Source organism: Antechinus flavipes, chromosome 6 (genome assembly GCF_016432865.1).
Source record: "Antechinus flavipes isolate AdamAnt ecotype Samford, QLD, Australia chromosome 6, AdamAnt_v2, whole genome shotgun sequence".
NCBI classification, from domain to species: Eukaryota; Metazoa; Chordata; class Mammalia; order Dasyuromorphia; family Dasyuridae; genus Antechinus; species Antechinus flavipes.
The window spans coordinates 208,983,245-209,006,057 of NC_067403.1; the positions used below are offsets into that span (position 1 = coordinate 208,983,245).

Sequence of the window (22,813 nt, forward strand, 5' to 3'; positions counted from 1 at the left end):
AAATAAACAGACATTTTAGGCATTTATATGTGTATATTTTATATATTATAAATATCTGCATGTGTGTATGTTTATGATAATTCATATGACATATATGATAAAATGGAGATAATCTTCATATTAGTGATCAAAATTCTAAAACAGAAAGCAAAATAGAAGTAATAAGCATAGGCAAAGAGGAAACAAAATTATCACTTTTTCCAGATGATAAACTTTATTTATAAAACAATAGAGTCAAATAAAAGTAATTAAAAAAATTCATCAAAGCTAAAGTATGCAAAATAAATGACTAAGGAATGTGTAAAATATTTGTAAATGTACTATGATACACCCAAGAATACTATTAATCCAATTAACAAGTCACTTCTTACAGAATTAAAAACATCTAAATAATTGAAGAAATATTAATTGTTCATGTGTCAGCCAAGTCAATAAAATAAAAATGACAATACTACTTAAATCAAATTATCTCACATTCTTAGGATTGGCAAAGATGTCAAAAGAGGTAAATAGACATATTAATGCACTATTGATGAAGCTGGGAATTGGTACAGTCATTTGGGAAAAGAATTTGGAATTATGCCCTAAAGTCATTAAACTGAGGATATCCTTTAACCAAATGATACCACTACTATACATAAAGCAATGAGATCAAAAAAAGGGGAAAAAAAAATACTTACGTATTTGTATGTATCAGTTCTTTTTGTAGGAGAAAAAAATCTGGAAACTGGGGCTGTGGCCACCTATTAGGTAATGGCAAAATAAAATGATATATGAATATAATGATACTGTGCCATGAGAAATCACAAAATAGACAATTTCAGAGGGAACAGAGATGACCTTTATGAACTGACAGAAAATAAAGTGAGCAGAAGTAGAACAATTTCCATAATGACATCATTATAAAGAAAAACAACTTTGGAAAAATTTAAAACTGATCAATGCAATGACAGCTGTAATTCCAAGTGAAGCATTCTATCTTCTGACAGAGAAAAGATATAGACTTAAAATACAGAATAAAAAAAATACATTTTTGGATATGGCCAAAATGGGAATTTGTTTTGTATGACCCTTTGTTTGTTATGTAGGTTTTCATTTTCTTTTTATTACTCCCTGGAAGTGTGTGTGTGTGTGTGTGTGTGTGTGTGTGTGTGTGTGTGTTTCTGACAGAGATAAAGACAGAAACAGAAAGAAACAGAAATTCTGAGAAAGACAAGAAAGAAAATAAATTCTTAGCAATTGATAAATAATTAAATTTTTTTTGGAAAATAATTCTAATGTCACCCCAATCCAAATCTTTATTGTTCAAGTCCCTCTCTCTCTTTTATCAATAAGTTATTACCTAGTGGAAATGGAAGTGGCAGTCTTCTATTCCACTCCAACCTCTCCTCTCATCCTTAATTATTTCAAAATTCACAATGAAAACCTTTGAAACAACTCAATTCATCAACACTCTCAAATTCCATAATCTCCACCTCTACTTCAGTTAGCCACTAGTCCAGTCATGTTTTAGACCTTAACCTTATCTGAAATATCCTGTCTCTAAGATCTTGAACTCTAAATTTCCTCAGTGATTACAACCTTTTGTCCTTCTACCTTCTACTGACACTTGATCCTTAACTAGCCCCTTGTACTCTCCTTGTTTTCCTAAACTTCACATTTCCCATTTTTTCCCTTTACTTTTGACTCTTAAGTTAACCCATTTTACAAAGCACTCTTTTTGAAACTTGATTTTCTTAACTCTTTGTTCTTCCACTGTCTATACCATAGTAATCCTTAGCTCCTAATCCCACCTTACTAAATACAATATTAAAGAGGTCATGAAATCATAAAGATTAAATCTACAACAAATTTTGACAATGAATCCCATACTATTTACACTTTTCCACACTTTACCATATGGCAAGGATAATTTTTTTTCACTTATATAGTATTTTTTCCCAACTCCATGTAAAAATAGTTTTGAACATTCATTTTTGTAAGATTTTGTGTTACAAATTTTTTCCCGCTTGTTTCCCTCCCATTTTCCCAAGACAGCAAGCAACAATGGCTATGCATATACAATCATCTTAGACATATTTCCATATTAGTCATGTAGTGAAAAAAGAATCACAAAAAAGACAAAACAAAAAACAAATTTTTAAAAATTGAAAATATTATTCTTCAATCTGCATTCAATCTCCATAGCCCTTTCTCTGGATATTGTTGGCATTTTCCATGTCAAGTCTTTTGGAATTGTCTTAGATTATTGGATTACTATATTGCTGAGAAGATCTAAGTCTATCATAATCAATCATCAGATAGTGTTTCTATTATTCTCCTGGTTCTGCTCATTTCACTCAGCATCGGTTAAATCTTGCCAGATTTTTCTGAAATCTTCTTGCTCATCATATATATAATACATATATATATGTTTTTTATTTTCAAAATATATACAAAGATAATTTTTCAACATTAACCCTTGAAAAACTTTGTATTCCAATTTCCCGCCATGCCTCCCCCCCATGGCAAGTAATCCAATATATGTTAAACATGGTAAAAAATATATGTATGTTAAATCCAATATAGGCATACATATTTATACAATTATTAAGCTGCACAAGAAAAATCAGATCAAAAAGAAAAAAAGTGAGAAAGAAAATAAAATGCAAGCAAATCACAACAAAAAAGAGTGAAAATGCTATGTTGTGATCCACACTCAGTCTCTCCTTTCCCTTCCCTCCCCCCACATCTCTCTGGATGCAGATGGCTCTCATCATCACAAGATCATTGGAACTGGCCTGAATCATCTCATTGTTGAAAAGTTGCTCATCATTTCTTATAGAGCAAAAGTATTCTATTCCATTCATATCCCACAATTTGTTCAGCCATTCCCCAATTGATGGACCAGTCCCTTTTATTTCCACTATCATACAGTAACTGTTGGAGCAAGTTAGAAATACACCAAAGTCAGTATAGAAACCAATTTTTCAATTAGCATTATTCTAGTAGAAATAGCTCAGAAAATTTCCTCTATGCCCACATTCAAATACATATTAACTATGCCATTTAAAAATAAAAAAAAATCTTCCTGCCTTAAGGTTATTACTAAAAAAAAAAAAAAAACCCAAAAAACTATATCTTACTAATAAATATAGTAGTGCCAATTACAATTTACCCAATTTCATCATAGTTCAGAAGGATTAAAAGCATTAGTCTTTTGAAACAAATATACCCCATTCAACAGATGCAGAAACAAAACATGAAGCCAATTTGTAACTCTTTCAAGTTATAGTCACTCACCTTTTTTAGAGTCCCTAATTATGCTCATGTTCTAATCAATCTACTCGTAAAGTTAAACAATAACAACATCACAGAAAAAGGTCTCCAGTGCAATGCAAAAATTTATCTTCTCTGGAAGCTTTATGAAAAAACAGATGCTAAAATTATACAGGAAAAAAATACATAGAAGGGTAATGATTTCTATCAATAGAAGATATATCCGTACTGGGGAAATCATAGATTCATAAGAATATCAATATAATAAATATATTGGTATACCAATGACCTCAATTTCTCAAACTCCAAATTTTAGGAATGTTTACTATGTCTTAACAGGTAGGTTACAAAGTAATAAGATATTAATCATTCTATTTTCAGAGAAGCAAGGAAAATTCCTTTGGCATGAATTTTGTCCTTTGGTGAGCCTCTGAAATCTTGCAATGGAACTTAAAAAAAAAAAAAAAAAAAAAAACAATGTGATTAAAATCAATAGAGTACATCATTTACAGATACTGGTGACCAAGAAAAGGCAATATGCCTCAGGCAGGTTATTACTAGATTACACTATTTCACTGACAGGTTCAAGATTTTAAGGGCAACAAAAAACATATATTATTTCTTTGGGGGAACCAATGACTTTTCTACCTTCAATTAATGGGAAACTATTGTTTACTTTTTCAAGATAAAGATTAAAACTATCTTTTGCAGTACCTGTTAAAGCATCTTAAAATTAAATATTTCTGTATTTTTTAAATTCCTTATTAAAATTAAGCTGAGTCCTACTTCCACATAACAATATGAGTCATTCAATGATATCTTTATACGTTGTCTTTATAGACAGCAGCACACCTCAAGAGAGCTAGTGATTGGTTACTTCTGAATAGGCAGCTGAACATGAAACTGTTTTTCAATCTTCATCACACCAAGAATAAATAACATTTTAAAAAATTTCTTAGAACCTCAGAGCTGACAGGAACCTTTGAGGTCATTTATTATAACTTTCCTCACCCCAGGGCATCCTGAAAGAAAACAATCTAAGCTCCACTAAAAACATTTCCAGTAACAAGGGGTTCATCGTGTACCAAGGCAGTTCAGACCACTATTAGACAATCTAGTAACTAGGAACCTTTTCCTCATATTGAACCAAAATCTGCCTCCTTATATCTTACAGCACTCCATTGATAGATATTCTATCTTCTGAAGTCAAAGAAAGTAAGTCTATTCTTTTTTCCACAAGAGAATTACTAATATATTGAGAGCTATTTTGGTATCTCCTCCATTCTAGTTCTGTTACCTCCTTTGGACATACTATAACTTATTGTTGTGTTTCCCGGTCAAATTAAATTCAAGAAAATTCTAACCAGATCAGAAGACAGTAGGACTCATCATCTCCCTAATTCTAGGCCCAATAGAGAGATCTATTCTATTAATGTAAGCTAAGACCATCTGAGGTTCGAGGGAAAGAGAGGAATTGCTGTGATTATGGTTTGTTTTTGTTTTGCTATTTAGCATACACTTGACTAATATTCTATTTGCAGTCCATTGTGGGGTGGAACAAAATTATCTTTTTACAGCTCTAGAATCCTGTACTTTCTATAATTTTTTAAACTCAAGTACCACAGGAAGACTTTACATTTACCCTTATTTCATTTTGTTAGATTTATTTTAGGTTATGAAAAAAAATTTTTGATCCCAATACTCTCATCCAATACATTAGCTATCTTTATAATGTTCATCTTTTTCAAATTTTTGATCAGCCTAATACCTAGGCTTTCCTTGAAGTTAACAATAAAAAATGTTGAAGAGAAGAGGAACATAAACAGATCTCTGGGTTATAGTTCCCTTCCCAACTGATATCCATCCTTTAATCATTAATCTCAGATCAGATCATTCAACTAGTTCTAAAAGTCACCTAAGTGTACAATCATCTAACCTACATCCTTCTCTCCTGTCCATTATTACATGTTAAGGTAACTTGCTAAATTCTCAGATGAAATCCAAGTATGCCGAGTCTAAAGCATTTTCCTGATATACCAATCTAGTAACCCAGTCAAAAAATGTTTTTAATGAAGAAATGATAAACTTCTAAATGATGTTTCAAATAAAAGAGTTTAATCTTTAATTTAAGTCTAGACCAAATAATTAAATTTAGGTTGGTTCTACTGGAATGCAAGGAATAAAAATGAAAAAGAAAGTCAGTCATATTTCTCTCAACTAAACTGTTTTACTTCCACCAGGCCTTTACCGATACTGGTTAAACAATACAAAAGGAAACTTATGGAAATAATGGTTCCTATACAACATGGTGAATTATCTACCTATAGTGGAAACATCCCTTAGGCAGACTAGGGCAGCTGAATGAATCAATCCCAGAGATTTATGCTTGATTGGAAATCAGAGATCAATGAGACGTTAGTGACTTTCCATCACTAAATTGGGAGCAGAATAAGGGAAACAAAATTAATCACATTGAAATGGATTAATCTCAACGTCTCACCCTACATGCTATACCTATATATAGGGTAATGTCATCCTGTCAATAGTAGTCCCTATTTAGGGAAACTTAGGCCCAAGAGATAGGCCTATTTCAAAGATGGATAAATGAGAATAATATAAATGTGGTATATTGTCTACTCATATGCATTTTTGATACACAAAATATACTTCTTTATTGACTTAAAAGTAGCTCAAGTTCTTAAGCTTTTGCTCATGAATAAATTACTTGTAAATATAAACTGAGTACTCTTATAATTACTTAATAATTATAATTCATAGACTATCAAGAGTTCCCTATAACTCAGATTCTATAAATTTTGATTGGGTCAAGAGGCAAGTGATCTGAAAGTAGTATATATCATGGAGATATGGATTTGGATATGGATATATGGATAAATGAAGAGATCAGAAAACAATGACCAAAGGCTAATGAGAAAATATCACCAACAAAACCTTTGTATTTTTCAATTTTGCCTAGTGTCTTGAGACAATGAGATTACAGATATTGAATGGCATTTTCAGGATTTGTTTGGAAAGCTGCATTCTTCAGCTTTTCCCAATTCAATATTATGTTTATGCAAGGAAAAAGAGGAGGAAAATAAACAGAGTAGGAGGAAACAAATGTATGTATGCACTTCTTATTACCTTCTCCCTTTTCATTGTACATCATAGTATTATGACTTGCTATTTATAGGGTTTTTCTGACCTTCAACATTCTACTCTATCATCAAATCATTTGGGTGTTGGCTAATAAACAGAATGGCAGATCAATGGAATAAGTTAGAACAACTTTGATTAAGTTAAATTTTTTTGACTAAAGAAGAACTAGTGAAAATTATGAAAGGCAAAATAAACAACTTTGATTACATTAAATTAAAAAGGTTTTAGACAAACAAAATCATCATAAACAATATTAAAAAGGAAGCACAAAGCTGGGAAAAATCTTTACAGCCAGTGTTTCTGATGAAAGTCTTATTTCTAAAATATATATGAAGAACTGTGTCAAATTTATAGGAATACATGTCATTCCCCAATTGATAAATGGTCAAAGGATATGAACAGACAATTTTCAGATGATAAAATTAAAACCATCTATGGTCATATGAAAAAAATGCTCTAAATCACTATGTTTAGAGAAACTCAAATTAAAACAACTCTAAGGTACCATTTCACGCCTCTAAATTGGCTAAGATTACAGAAAAAGATAACAAATTTTGGAAGAGATGTGAGAAAACTGGGACACTAATGCATTGTTGGTGGAGTTGTGGTATGATCCAACCTTTCTGGAGAGCAATCGGGAACTATGCCCAAGGGACTATAAAACTCTGCATACCCTTTGTATAAAAATGTTTGTAGCAGCTCTTTTTATGGTAGCAAAGAATTGGAAAATTAGTAGATGCCCATCAATTGAGGAATGCCTGAATAAACTGAGGTATATGAAGGTAACGGATTAATTTTGTTCTATAAAAAAAAATGAACAAAATGATTTTAGAAAATTCTGGAAAAATTTACTGAGTGAAACAAGTAGAATCAGGAATGCATTGTACATAGTAACAGCAACATTGTGTGATGATCAATTATGAAAGATTTGGATCTTCTCAGTGGTTCAGTAATTCAAGATAATTCCAATAAGCTTAGAATATAAAACACCAGCTGCATCCAGAAAGAGAGCTATGGAGACTGAATGTAAATCAACACATGCTACATTTACTTTTTTTCCCTATTTTTTTCTTCTCTCTCGTGGTTTTTCCCCTTTTATTCTGATTTTTCTCTCCCAACATGATCCATAAAGAAATTTGTATTTCTTTACATATACCATATACATATACATATAACCAGAAAAAATAAAATAATTACTAAAACGCATAAAAATCTTAATCTATACAATGAAGGGAGTAGATAAAATTATCTTTAGGATAGTTTTCACGATTTAAAAGTTGTTTTATTCCAATGTATTCATTCAAGAATAATGAAATAAAATAACTCTTGACTTCCTTTTTTTCTTCCAAGTCATAATATCATCATGCCTTTTCTTTTCTTGAAGTAATTTAGTTCAACAATTTAGTTTTGACTAACTCTGAATTCACTCCTTTTGTCTTTTATTATTGACATAGCTAATCATCAATCCTGGATAACCTAGACCACCTGATTTTCTACTGCAGTTACTGAGCTATTAAGCATAACTAAAAAAAAATCATTTTTCTTGACTATAAATTCATACTGCCAGGCTACTTTTGCTGTTCTATGTCATGTTTATTTCACTATAGCTATTCAGAACCAAACCCTACCTTCTTATCTCTTTTCAATTAATAAACACTAATATCAAGTGTTTATTCCATACCCAACAAAATTTCCATAATCAACTCTCCTCTTCACCTCAAAATTATTATATATCTTCACTCATGTATTCTTTTATTTCTAGCACAGAAAAAGAGATGTGTTCTTATTTTTACTGATTGACCTTTCTGAATATTCTTTTGATTGTATGTGATAAAACAAAAAGAAATGGATTTGTAATCAGGTAATCAGGGTAAAAATTATAGTTCTGATAATAACTGAATCTCAGTTTTTCTAACTGTAAAATTAGGATGTCGTTATCTATGCTACCTCAATACTGTTGTGAGAGAAGTACTTTGTAAACTGTCAAATGTCATATAAATGTATTGTTGTCCTTGTTGTTGAAGGGACAATCCTTTCTGTTTATCTAATTTTTTTTACTGAGGCAATTGGGGTTAAGTGACTTGCCCAGGGTCCCACATCTAGGAAATTTAAGTGTCTGAGACCACATTTGAACTCGGGTCCTCTTCACTTCAGGACTGGTGCTCTATCCATTTTGTCACTTAGCTGTTCCCCTTTCCTGCTTATCTAAACCCTTAAACAACCAATTTTCTACTCTCTTACAACTTCAATATCTCTGACTTCAATGATTCTTTCTCCTCTCCTTACAAATATCCATATCTCCTCAAGCAAAGGATGAGAAAAAGCTTTCCTTGAAACTTTTAAACTGGTACTTTTTTAAACTACCCTATCACCTTTCCCTTCCATTTTACCGTCAAACTTCTTAAAAGAGCAATTCATACATTCTGCTTCCATTTCTTTGCTACTTGATTCCTTGAACTCAGATTTCTATTCTATTATTTCCCTGAATCTATTCTTACAAGCACCCATAACTTCCTAGTTTTCAAAATCAATTACTTTTTATCATTTTACACATATCCTTCTGATCACGTCATTATTTTAACTCTTAATTTTTTGGCCTCTATAACTCTGACCAAGCTGGTTATCCCCATATCTTTACTATCACTTCTGTCTCCTTCATTTCTCTTTTTTCTTCCCTCTCTCTCATAGCTCTCCCCAAAGACGTGTACCCAACTCCTTTTTCTCTTTTCACTATTCTCTCTCCCTTGGCAATATCATCTATTATCATAACTTCACCTTTGGTCTCTATGTAGAAGCTTCTGTCTTGGCTTCTTAAGTAAAGATCCATACTTCCAAATACCTGCCTGGCTACCCCCCTTTAAACCATGAACTCCTTAAGAGCAAGGACTGCTCTTGACTTCTTTTGTATACCTAAAGTTTACCATCTATCTGGACCATAGGATGTACTCTACAAATGCTTGTTGACTTTTGTTGACTGTCCTGGAAGTCTCACTAATTCTTCAAACTCAAGATGTCCAAACTGAACATATTTCTCCCCCCAAATCTGTCTCCTTTTTTGACTTCACTAGCTTCTCATGAAATTACCCCTCTTGTTCATCTAGACATTTCATTATAATTGATTCTTTTGGAGCCATTGTTCAATTTCTGAACTGAATCATGCCTCAATACTTCACTATAATACATATGAATATTCCATCCACTGGTACAAATAAAAGAACACCCATATCTTTATCATATTTTTTGATTATTGTTGATATTACCTACCATCTGCCTGAAGATATATCCAACATACTAAAAACTTCTATGCTTCCATTTCTTTTATCATTTTTCAGAATAGGAATGAAACACTTGGATTTCTCTCTCATTTTTCAATCATATATATATATATATATATACATATATATATATATAATCAATTATATCACTTATAACACATTTTCCTTTTATATAGCTGCTTAAGACTTAAAATGGTTCAGGTTAGTAGAAGGAAAGAAAAGTGGATATCAAAAATGAGAAGCTTTCAGAGATTGTCCATGGAATGGAGCCAGTGTGTATGTCTTTTGTCCTTATTATTACCCATAGAACCAGATTTAATATCTCGCTGTTTTCTTTTGAATCTCTTTCTAATGACTTATCCCCATTTCATTTTTAAAAAGTCTCCAAAGTTGAAGCCACTTCACTTGAATCTGCAAATCTCAGCCTAGGATCAAACCAGCTCAAGGAAAATATAAGAATCATGGAGCCAGAGACTCTTTAGAAAGAATCATCTTAAGTCATTTCAGTCCAAGCCTATCTGAGCAACAAATCTGTAGACAAATCTTCAATAATTGGTGATTCTGTTTCTACCTGAAAAACCTCCCTCTGAATTATTCTATTCTACTTCTGACCTTGTGAAATCTTAAGAAATTGTTCTTTACTTTAACTCAAATCTACCTCCCTGTAACTTCTATTCATTGTTATTAGTCCTGTCCTCTAGGACAAACCAGGACTAATGTGATATGTTATATTACATGTCATTATTATTACAGATCTTTATTATTATAAATATATCTTATCTATGACCATTTTTCAAATCCCGGAAGACAGCAACCAGAGTACTTTCTGAATCTTCTTTTCCAGATAATCTAAAGTTTCCCATGCCTTTCAAATAGTTCAATAGGGATTTTGAGCTATAGTGGATCTCAGAGATTATTTAGTACAGTCTCCTAATTTTATAGATGGAAGAAATTATGGACCACAATGGTTAAACACTTGCATAGGATAAAAGAAGGAATACATAGCAAAGCCAAGATTCAATTCCCAATGATCTTATTTTGATTCTTATTTTCAGTTTTATCCCACTGTCTGAGATGGCAGGATTTTCAGTTCCCTCTCCATTCTGGGCATACTACTTTGAAAAACTCTAGCTTTCCAAATACCTTCCTAAGATGAGATTTCTGAAAATATATGTCTGTCAGCTTATGGTTCTGAGTGAGAGCTAGCAATAAGGTAGCCTTACATCAAATGATGATGCTATTCTGACTTCATATTCCTCTTCTGAAAACTGAGCTTTTTTGTATTATTTTGTATGACCATATCCTTACTTTGTATCATGTTCTTGCTTTAAATCATCTTACAAAGATTCTCATGAACCCTTGTTAGTCCTTGCTTGTACTTCAATTCCTTCTGCATGGTCTCTCACTCCATGTTTCTTATAATCGGAAACTTTAACCCTAAATCTCGATCTACATGGTGGAATTCCAATTATCTAATGCTCAATCTTTGTAACATTAATGTAACATTAACTTCTGACTTCTTAGACGTCTGCCTATTGCCTGATGCCAGAACACTCTAATACTATTTATGTTCATTAGCATTTCCTTGATGAACCTTATTTCCTTACACTCACAATATGAGAAGGCTCTTTCTCTTTCCCTAATCTTAGGTGTTAGCTTTCCATAAAAACAATGCTATCCCTGGGACCAGAATGGCTCCAGATTCCCTGACACAATTCCCTTAAACACTAAAGGTGTAAAAATCTCAGTTATGGATATAGTAGATTTTAAAGTTCACATGAATTACCTTACCCTATCTTGTGGGCCAAACATTTCTATGTGAATAAGAAGGGTGCCTTATCCAAAGAAGCTAAGTCCCACTGAATTTTTCTTACATGTCGTTGCCTTATCAGGGCAAAGTAAACTGCCTTTTCTTATAAGTTCAATGATGTGCAATCAAAATCTTACCTTTTAACTAGAGCCCTGGCAATAACTCATGGTACTATAAGTATCTCATCCTCTCATGAATATACAAACCTCCCTATCTTTCTAAGAATATAAATGGGAGATTCCCTGTCTCTGCAGAGAATAGCCCTGTCCCATTCCCTAAGTTCTAGCATCTTTAATTCTATTTATGATATGTTATATTGAAAATTCCTTTTTGAACATGGGTTGAATTAGATAATCACTGAGGTACCTTTCCACTCTTGATTTCTGTGACTATGATCTCTACCTGAATCTACTAATATCTCATACATAAGTCCTATCAACTTAGTCTCTACAACATCTCTCGCATCTATTCTGGCCACTATATTCTCACTTCTACCTTATTACATTATAAGATTAGCACTTAATTCCAATGGTGGGATTTGTAAGGGAGATCTTGAGGCAAGGTTCATTCTGATCTTACTCAGAACTCGGGAGCTTTAATTCATCTAAATAAGTTCCTCATTTTAGATGGGGAAAAGGGATTCCATTCTAGGCTAGGAGTGATGATAACTTCCCTGAATTTCATCATCAGTGATTAACATACTCCTCATAATAACCCCCCATTCCAGCATTTCTGAAACCCATCCTGTTTTCATTTAAATTCCACTCTCCATTCCAATTACTTATTTTTATATTTTGATCCTCCTCAATCTAACCAATATTTCATTTGTTCTTTCACTATGATCTCTGTAATTCCTGTTTCATATGTAACAAGCTTTCTTTCATCTTAAAACTTTTTCCTTTCTTGTTCCTTCCACATTTTATTGCATTCTTTGAAACTTTGTTTCCTTCTGATGACACTGCTTACCTTTTCTAGCACTGATTACACTTTCATTCATACTTTCCCTCTACCACCTCCTATCCCCATTCAATCACTGGTTATAATGAAGAATTGGAATACTCCTTGCTTCCCCCATTGCCATTTCTAAACTATCCTCTACCATCATCACTAAAAATTCCATCCTTTGAAGTTCATTCAACCAATATTTCTTAAACAATCAAGGTTCCGGTAGATGTTACCTACTGACCTCCAATACCTCCAAGACACTCTATCCTTCATCAATGAGGTGAATGTCCCCCACTCACAGTCTTCCTCTCCTCCTCAACTTATACTAGGGGACTTTAAGATAGATAGACAGACAGACAGATAGATAGAAAGATAAGATATAGATATAGATATACTACCTCTTAACAATTTAACTTCCCACTTTCTCAACTTAGTTATTTTTCAAAATCGACTCTTCCACTCCACCTCAGCTATACACAGAGATGGCTAGTCTTTTGATCTTGCCATACCCATAGTTGTCTCATTTTCATAAACTTTGAAATTCTTTTATCTGATCATAATCCATTGTTATCCTACTTTTTCCTCTCTGCCTGACAAGCTCTCCTATCCCAGTACTTCATCTTGACTATGATCTCCAATCTCTCTAGCTGTCAGGTTTTTTTCTCAGGCCATCATCCCTGCACCTGCTACATTCTCTTCCTTTCTCCTTCTTGATCTTTTGGTTAACCAGTTTGCTTCAACACTGTATTTTTCTGCCCCTCTTATCTTATTACCATTACTGTGTGCCAAGTCTCCATTTTGGATTATTCCCATCATCTTCTGCCTTGACTCCTACTCCTATACTGCTAGATAAAGCTGAAAAAAATCATGAAACCAGTCTAATTTGGTCCTGTACAAATTTATTTGTAATCTTAATCTTAAATGAACCCTCACTGAAACAAAGTAATCTTTTTACACTTGCCTAATCTATTTACCATTTTGCTCACCACAACACCATTTTCAAACTTTTACATCTCTCCTAACAGAGAAGATGACTCTCCATGGCTTTCCCTCTCCTCATCTTCTCATCTGAGAACTTTATCTCATATTTTGCTAAAAAAAAAAAAAATTAAAGCCTTTGGCAGAGTTACTCCTTCTCTCTTCCTCCTATCATTCATATGTCTTTCACCCCTTTCTCCTCCTTCATTCCTATCCCTCATACAGAGGTGGCCCTTTTCTTTACAAAGGCAAATTCTGTTACATGTTATAAAAATAAGCCCTTTCCATACCACCTTCTCCAGCAGATTGCACCTTCCGTTATTCTCACCCTATCACAAGTGTTAACCTCTACTTGTCTGCTGTCTGCTTCCTGCTGTCTACAAACATGACTTTGTCTCTCCCATTCTTAAAAAACCTTCATTTGATTTTTCAATCCACATCAGCTATCATCCTATCTCTGTCACAAATTCCCTCTGTAAAGTTCCTTCCATAAAATTCACAATACTTATACTGGATATTTCCTTCTTAATTTTCTGTAGTCTGACTTCTGACTTCATCATTCACCTGAAACTACTCTTTCCAAAGTTATCATCGATGTCTTAATTGCCAAATCTAACAACTTTTCTCAATAAACATCCTTCTGACATTTATTCAGCCTTCAGACATTATATTCAATGTTCTTTCTAGGGAAACAGATTGTTCCGACATACCCCTTGCAAATGATTCAACAAGGAATAAAACACTTGGAATCCATCCTGTGTGGAAGAACACAGTCCCAACCCACCTAACTAGCTTTTTTTTTCCTACCTGTACCACTCTTCTATATAAGTGATTCTGCAGAATCAGAATTAAGATATTCAATAATTATTTACTGTAGAAGATTGCCTTTAATACCATGTTCTATGTTTTTAGAGAACTTTCTGGGTTTACATGATAAAAATAGATTTTCTTTGAAAAAATATTGACATTAGTAATATTTTTCCTTCTAAAATGTGAATATAGGAATAAAAAATTGATGGCAATTTTAGTCTAAATATAGGCTTAATTTATTTTGTTTTGCTACTAGAATTTCTTGAAGACATTCTTCTTTTCTGGGAGGTTTTTCAGTCCCCTAGAATTCTCCCAACAGACAGTTATAATTCCTTAATATATTTCAAGTCTAAAAGTGTACTATGGTCAGACTGAAAGTTTCAGAAACATCAGCCTAGAGATCTTTTTTTGAACTACTGTCATTTTTCATACCTCATAGCTTCTGGTTACTAAAAATCCTTTTCTGCACAAGTCTACTTCTCAACTATTCTTAATAAAAATTTGAACCTGCTGGTATATACAAAAGGAAAATATGTACTTCTTTTGGAGGGAATGTATTGTATTGATTCTTCTCTTTATACCCTCTGAGCAAACATCTTTTGCCACAAGTGAATTGAAGCTACTAGAAAATTATCAATCAAATAAATTGGGAGGGTCATAAGCAATAATACATAAAAATCCAGCCCTTCAGGGTTCTCCCTAGGACCATAAAGAAGAGTAGGTAAGATGTCATCCACCCTGTGGTAAACCATCCTGACAATTTGAGTGGAAGATGAAGAAGTAGTTTCAGAGAGAATGATAAAAATGAAAAGAACTTAAGTGTGATACAAAGGTGACCCAATAATATTATTTTTCCAAAGAATGGATTTTCTCAAGTTTGAACATTTTGGGTGTTAGGAAATTTATAATCATTTAGCACAGTGTCTGATACATAGTAGGTTCTTACTATTCATTGATTTAAAAAAAATAAAAATTGGTTGATTTGTGGCCACCAATATTAATTTAGAAACCAGGAGTAAATATAATTTGGAGAAGGTAGTCTTAGGGAATTAAAATATATTTCAAAGAATAATCCAAAGTTTAAGATTTTTAAAGTCGTGTACTAACCTGGTTTATATGAAAGTGAGTACATTCATGAAACAGCACTTCCATCAGGTTTTACCCCCATTACCTAAACAAAAACAAAAAAGAAAAAATGAATAACTTTTCCAATTTATTCCAAAAGCTATAATTATTAGAGAAATTAAACTTTGGCATGTGTGTGTGTGTGTGTGTGTGTGTGTGTGTGTGAACTTTTCGGTACGCGTCTATGCTTAGGCCAGATTAAAAATCTTAAAAGTTTAAAGGGATTTCAGAGTTCATCTAATCCAAGCCTAGTTTCATAATTTCCTCTAGTAATGCTACTGCTATTTAAAAAAAAAAAAACTTTCCCTGTAATTCTATCCTCTCTTTTTTTTATAAAGAGGGAGGTAAAAGAAGAGAAAGGATAGAAATACAGTAGCCAAAGATGGGGGGCAGAGTTGGGATAGGGAGAGGTCAGTGAGATATTTTTTAAAAGTTCAGAGGAGAGAATTGAAGGTTAGAAAGAAGCACCAACAAGAAGAACAGTTTTGAAAGCTGTACATTTAATGTGTGCATTCTAAAAGACTTTAAAAGACACACGTTTTAAAAGAAAACCCAGCTGTTTCATGAATGCTCTTCTTTTTCTATTCTCTAAATAAGGAAATGCTCATTTTATTTGATATTTGCTATATGCAGAATTAAAAGAAAAATTAAAATAAATTTTAAAACTCTCTTTTATATTCAAACTAGAAAAAGAATGAAATGTTTCACCTACAATACCACCTTATGAATTTTCTAGACATCCAAGCTGTTCTGTCTCTGTCTCTCTTTCTTTCCTACATAATCTTCTTCTTCTACCTTTTATATAGTATATTCCATCATTAGGAAATAAATATAAGGGGAATATATGTGGAGGTAAGGATGTTGTCTAGGAATGGTGATGGCTTTGAACCAATCAAAAATCAGAAAATATCAATCAGAAGAGCATTCTGACTCCAATTGGCCCAACATTTTCTGGAAGTACGAATCCCCTCTATAACATGACAAAAAGGTGATAATTCAGGCTCTGTTCAAACACCTCCAGAGACACTAACTGCTAAGGCAGCTCATTCCACTGTTGAACACCTGAGTCATGTGTCCTTAGTTCTATCTTATGGTTTAAACTGAACAAATCTACATATTATAGAGGAAGAGAAGAAAAATATTATAGATGAAGGAGAGAAAGGAAAGAGGGAGAAGAAGATAATATAGAAAGAGAGAGAGAGAGAAAAGACAAAGACAGAGACAGGCAAAAAGAGAGAGCAGCTTGGATGCCTGGAAAATTCACAAAACACGAAATCCAACAAAGGAGAATCCAGGAATAAACCCCAATTATTACCAGCTCAGAATTTGGGCAAACAAACAATAAATCCTTATGTGAAGAGGAAAAGTTTGATCTCACAAGAATCATCGAAATTTGCTGTGATGAAAGTCATGACTGGAATACAGTACTAAATGGGACTTCTTGTTCAAAAGAACTAAAATAGGTAAAGGGGAAGGAGATAGGAAATTGCACTGTATATTAAGAAAATATACTTAGGAGAGGAACCATAGGAGGGAAAATAGGGAGAGGCTGTGTGTATTTGGGTGAAAACCAAAGGAGAGAAAAGTAGAAATGATTTTGCCATTGGAATATACTATAAACTACTTTGACAAAAAGAATAAGAAAAGGAAAAGACTGAGAACTAGATCACAGACCTGGCACAAAGACATTTATACATCAGTGCTGTATCAGAGAAGTATGTGCAAAAGTTCTCTCACTCCCAAAAGCACAGTAGCTAATAACATCCTTCAAAAGGTAGAGGAACCAGAAGGAAGAAATTCTATTTTGAATCTGCTTCTCATTAATAGAGAGGAACTGGGTGCTAGAGTAAAAGGGATGAGAATCTTTCCCACTTAATGTGACCATTAGTGACCATAATAGTGACCATTCCCACTTAAAATTTGTAATAGAGGAGCAGAGCTCCTAGCCTAACATGTGTTCAAGATTTAGAGAAATTAGATTGAATCCAGTAAACATGGGGGAGGAAGGGGAAAGAAGGAAGAAAGGAAAGAAAGAAAGAAGGAAGGAAGGAAGGAAGGGAAGGGAAGCAAGGAAAGGGAAGGGAAGGAAGGAAGGAAAGGGAAAGAAGGAAGGAAGGGAAGGAAGGAAGGAAGGGAAGGAAGGAAGGAAAGGAAGGAAGGGAAGGGAAGGAAAGGGAAGGGAAGGGAAGGGAAGGGAAGGGAAGGAAGGGAAGGGAAGGGAAGGAAGGGAAGGGAAGAAAGGGAAGGGAAGGGAAGGGAAGGAAAGGAAGGGAAAGGGAAAGGGAAAGGGAAAGGGAAGGAAAAGGAAAAGGAAGGGAAGGGAAAGGGAAGGAAAGGGAAGGAAAGAAGGGAAGGGAAGGGAAGGGAAGAAAGAAGGGAAGGGAAGGGAAGGGAAGAAAGAAGGGAAGGGAAGGGAAGGAAAGGAAGGAAGGGAAGGGAAGGGAAGGGAAGGGAAGGGAAAGGAAAAGGAAAAGGAAAAGGAAGGGAAGGGAAGGGAAGGAAGGGAAGGGAAGGGAAGGGAAGGAAAGGAAGGAAGGGAAGGGAAGGGAAGGGAAGGAAAGGAAGGAAGGGAAGGGAAGGGAAGGGAAGGAAGGGAAGGGAAGAAGGGATGGAAGGGAAGGGAAGAAAGGAAGGAAGGAAAGAAGGAAGGAAGGAAGGAAGGAAAGAAGGAAAAAAGGAAAGAAAGAAGGAAAGAAAGATGGAGGAGGAGAAAGACAAAGAGGAGAAGGAAGAGGAGGAAAAGAAGAAAGAAAGAAAGAAAGAAGAGGAAGAGGAGGAGGAAGAAGAGGAGGAAGGACAAGAAGAGGAAGGAGAAGAAGAGGAAGGAGAAGAAGAAGGAGAAAAAGAGCAAGAAGAAGAAGAGGAAGAAGAAGAAGAGAAGGAAGTGGATTACTGAAGCATCTTTTTTTTTAAATGTGGAGAAGAAAATAGAAGAAAACTCAAAAAAAAAAAAAAACCACACAATTAGAACATCTTTGAAAGCCATAGATTGAATTTACATACTTAAAAAGAAAAGTACACTGTACAAAATATAAACTTGCAGTTTCACATACAGTCCTCTATTTCTATTTTATTATGTAGATAGAAATATTCATTTTATTTGGAACTTACTAAATTCACAATAAAAGAAAAGAAAAATTGAGAGACAGAAAGAACTAGAGAGAGAAAATAGCTAAAAAGAAAAGTGGTGATCACATCAAGAACAGGTCGTGCCAGACTGCCATAATCTCCTTCCCTCTTTCACAGAATTGCTACACTAATAGATGATGGAAATGCTGTGGACATGATCCACCTGGAGTTTTACAAAAGCTCTGATAAAAGTATCTCACACTATTCTTAGAAGAACATGAGAGAGATGTGGATTAGATATTACATCCACATGGATTCTGATTGGACAGCTGGACTCAAAGAGTAGTTGCTTGTGGCTCAGTAGCAGCATGGTAGGAGTTTTCCAGTGGAGTATTTCAGGGTTCTGTATTTGGCCATATGTTAAATAACATTTTCATCAATGGCTTGAATAAAAGCCTAAGTGGCCGGCCCATCAAATTTGTAGATGACACCAAGCTGGGATAGATGACCAACATAAATGGATGACAGAATCAGTATCCAAAATGATCTTGATAGGACTAAAACATTGGATGGATCTAATAAGCTGAAATTCAATAGGGATATTGCACATAGATACAATAAAAATCAATGTCACAAGTATAAAATGCCAGAGGCATGGATGGAAAGCAATTTTTTTTTAAATTATCTGTGAGTTTTAGTGGATTACAAGTTCAATATAAGTCTATAGTGTGATATGACAATCAAAACAGCTAATGCAGACTTAAACTGTATTAATAGGGAAATAATTTCTAGGAACAGGGAAGAGATGTGTTGTTTCCTTCACCAATCTCACACCTGGAGTATTAAATCTAGTTCTAGGTATCATGGTTAATGAAGGCTATTAAAAGTGTCCAGAGGAAGGCAATCGTGATGATGAATAATCTTGAGTTCAAGATATGAGGATAAGTCAAAGGAACTGGGCACATTTTGCAACAATTAAGGCTGTCTCTAAAAAGAAACAGGTTTTGAGGATAAGTCAAAGGAACTGGGCACATTTTGCAATAATTAAGGCTGTCTCTAAAAAGAAACAGGTTTATATCTTTGTAGATATTCAAACAGAGGCTAGGTGGCAACTTGTATAATTAGGATTTCTTTAGAATATGGGTTGGAGTAGAGGGCCACTAAAGTTCCTTTTAACTCTCGAATTCTGTGATTCTGTAAAATGGAGTACTACTTCTTCTACCTGACAGCCCTTCAAATACTTCATAGAATCATAGAATCACAACATTAGAGATAAAGAGATCTCAGAAATCATCTAATCCAAATTATTAATTTTAGAGATGAAGAATTGAAGTTCAGAGAGCTCAAGCAAGTTGAGATCATCATCTCCTTAGGTTTTGTTTTCTGCAGGCTAAATAAAAATCACCAATTTCTTCACAAATAGTTTTCTCATAATTTGACTTCCAATCTTACTTACTCCTCCACCAAATCATTCTTTTTATGACATGTTTCAAATCATCAAAATCCCCATAAAAATATATTCAGAATTAAACAAAATATTCTATCTAGAATGATCTTACCAAAACAAAGCACAGAAGGATCATTTCCTTTCTTTTGGGCAATATAATTCAATTAATGATACTATTGCTCTCTATATACATATATTTTGGCCCAATTTCCCTTGTCACCAATGGCAAGATGATTATCCAAGTCTTTGGACACAGAACAGAGCAAATCTAACACCTACAAAGAGACAAAACCTATGATCCTGCCTTCATTAACATCACTAAAAAAACACCATGAATAATAACAATAAGGCTAAATCTCAACATGATGTAAAAACTAAATGCAGTACATTTAAAATTTTATAGACAAGATAAAAACAACATGGAACACAGAAAAAAAATGAGGAAACCCTAATGGGATTTTAAAAATTAATCAAATTGGTTTTTCTAAACTTTTTCATGGTATTCATGTGAAATGCACAGTTTTGATATGTGTATGAGGTTTTTTTAGACTCAGCAGGTATTTCAATTAATACAAGAGACTATAAAGGTCTTTTGAATGTACTCTGAGTGCTTTCAAAAGGGTATGCTCTGAATCTAATGAGAATAACATATCAGATTCAGAACATTATTATTTGGTTTGCCAAAAACATAGGCAATGCTGAACTGGGTATTGTTTTCCCACTCTAAGGGGAAGCATTACTGGAAAGATTTAACTATGATGGCATTTAAGGAGTTGTCTGGTTTTTTGTTTGTTTTAAGACACTGTGGAAACATCAATATTAGCTTTTACTACAACTAAGACCTTCAAACAAGCTTGAAGGTTAAGCAAGAAAAACCTCCAAAACAGACAAATTTCTGGTTTTGCCAACTACCATACCCATGTCTTCCCTTTAAAAACATGAACCAATTAACTATTATACTGGTGTGACAAGTAAATATTGTAAATGTGCCATGTTTCACACACAAAGATCATACTATTAAGATGATCTGTAGGGTATATTCATTGTTTCCCTAGCACTGATATTAGTACTAGAATGCAGTCTTATATTTCTGGCTTTATCTGGTGCAGTGAGATAACTCCACTGCTATTGTCCAGGTAGATTTTCATTTTGCCCAGACCATAGTTTTATAAGAAGTAAATCCCCTAACTTCACAGAAGTTATACTGCCTATTGCTCAGAAATATTGTCATCAAAGCAGAGAAAGGACACAATGAATGAAATGCTATCCAAGATACAGTGTGAACAAACTCACATACCAACAAATAGCTTTCTTCACCAACTTCAGTGCATTAAGTATGTCTGGTACATATCTTTATGTCACTGTAGCTTTGGAAATAAAGTGAATTCTAGAGTCTAGAGTCAGTTGCTATTTTACCTTTCATTTGGTTCAAATGTTTCACAACTTAAGTCTATGATATTACAAGCCCCTTCAGAAGACTTAAATAGTATTAAAATACTACTTTCAATTTAAAGGGCAAAATATCTGGAAAATTAAGGTCACATAATGTTCAAAAACCTAATGGAGTATGGATTTCTGCTCGAAGTACTTCAACCAGAAACTGTAGCAATCTTAAATCTGCCTCTCCTGGATATAATAAGTTTTAAAGCTTTGAATGAATTTTCAGAATGTTTCACATATCCCAGAACTTTAGCTCTGTAATAATGGAATTTCTGTGTGCTACCAGGAAGTTACACAATATTGAAAACAAAGGACGATTGCAATCACTCTTAAAAAATGAAAAACAGAAATATCTCTGGGAGATTATTTATCTCGTATTTGTTTGTAAGAGTTCCTTTAAAGCGTAAAAAGAGTTAATTTTAGGTCAAAGTGGTCCAGGAATATTACAAATGCCGATTATACCATTCAACCAATACTATTAAATACTATGCAATTCAACAAACGTATTAAAGTGTCTACATAGGCAGAGCACTATTAGACACTAGAGAAGAGCCAAAAATAATGAAGAGCTTACAGTCTAGTAACAACAACAATAATGCTTTATGGATCCATAATTGCATCATTATAAGTATTCTCTCACCAGTGCATTTCATGAACCCTAAATAAATAGTTTGTTTTTCTGAGAGTTTTGACCAAGTAATTGATCATCCTGATAACTATAAACTTGGCTTGGCTGGTGTCCTAACTAGTGATATACATATGCCCATCACTGAGCCAGTACACAAAATCTTGTACAGATTGGTACAACTAGGACCTGAACTCTACTGACATAGCCTTAATGAACCTACGATTATATTCATTTTATCGTGAGATATTAAGGTAGGATTTTAGTGAAGAAAAATAACAATAAAAACAATAAAAGCTTAAATTTATATTATGTTAATGTTTCAGAAGCTTTTATATACACTTTATTTGTTCTCATATATAGACTATGACAATGTTATTTCCATTGTACATATGGGGAAATTGAGACTTAAGAAAGTAAAGTGATTTTCCCAAGATCACTCATGACTCCCCAATCCACTGTTTTCACTTAAACTTGACCTGACCCATACATCAATATTCAACAACTATATAGTAAATTGAAATACAGAAAAAAAAAATGAGAAAGTCAGGACAGTATTAAACATAATACAAGGTCAAATGAAAGCAGGATTATTTCTAACAATGAGGAGTAAAAGAATCAGGAAAGGCATGTGAACATCTCTAATAAGAGAAAACCCTTTTCCTTTCAGAGCAATTAATTCTATTATGAGCTAGCTACAATTGTTAGAAGCTTTTCTTTCTGCCCCTCCACGTCCTTTTTTATAAGCTTAAATCTCTTTACGTTGCATCTTCTACCCAGGGTGATCAGATATGGATGGGTTGAGATCTGGATTGCAGATATGATTGCATTACTCTTCTTCCCCCAAACCCATCCATTTTCTAAATATCCCT

At 33.7% G+C, this 22,813-nt stretch overlaps 1 protein-coding gene across 5 annotated transcripts in view; it reads right to left on the reverse strand.

The window, feature by feature from the left end:
* Positions 1 to 22,813, reverse strand: part of STK33 (serine/threonine kinase 33) — a 243,098-nt gene that overhangs the window by 150,992 nt on the left and 69,293 nt on the right. For all 5 annotated transcript variants that reach the window (XM_051964325.1, XM_051964326.1, XM_051964322.1 and 2 more), the window contains 2 exons: positions 15,343 to 15,406; positions 681 to 743 (listed from right to left, as the gene is read on the reverse strand). The gene's annotated coding sequence lies outside the window, so the exon portion shown is untranslated. The remainder of the gene's footprint in view (positions 1 to 680; positions 744 to 15,342; positions 15,407 to 22,813) is intronic.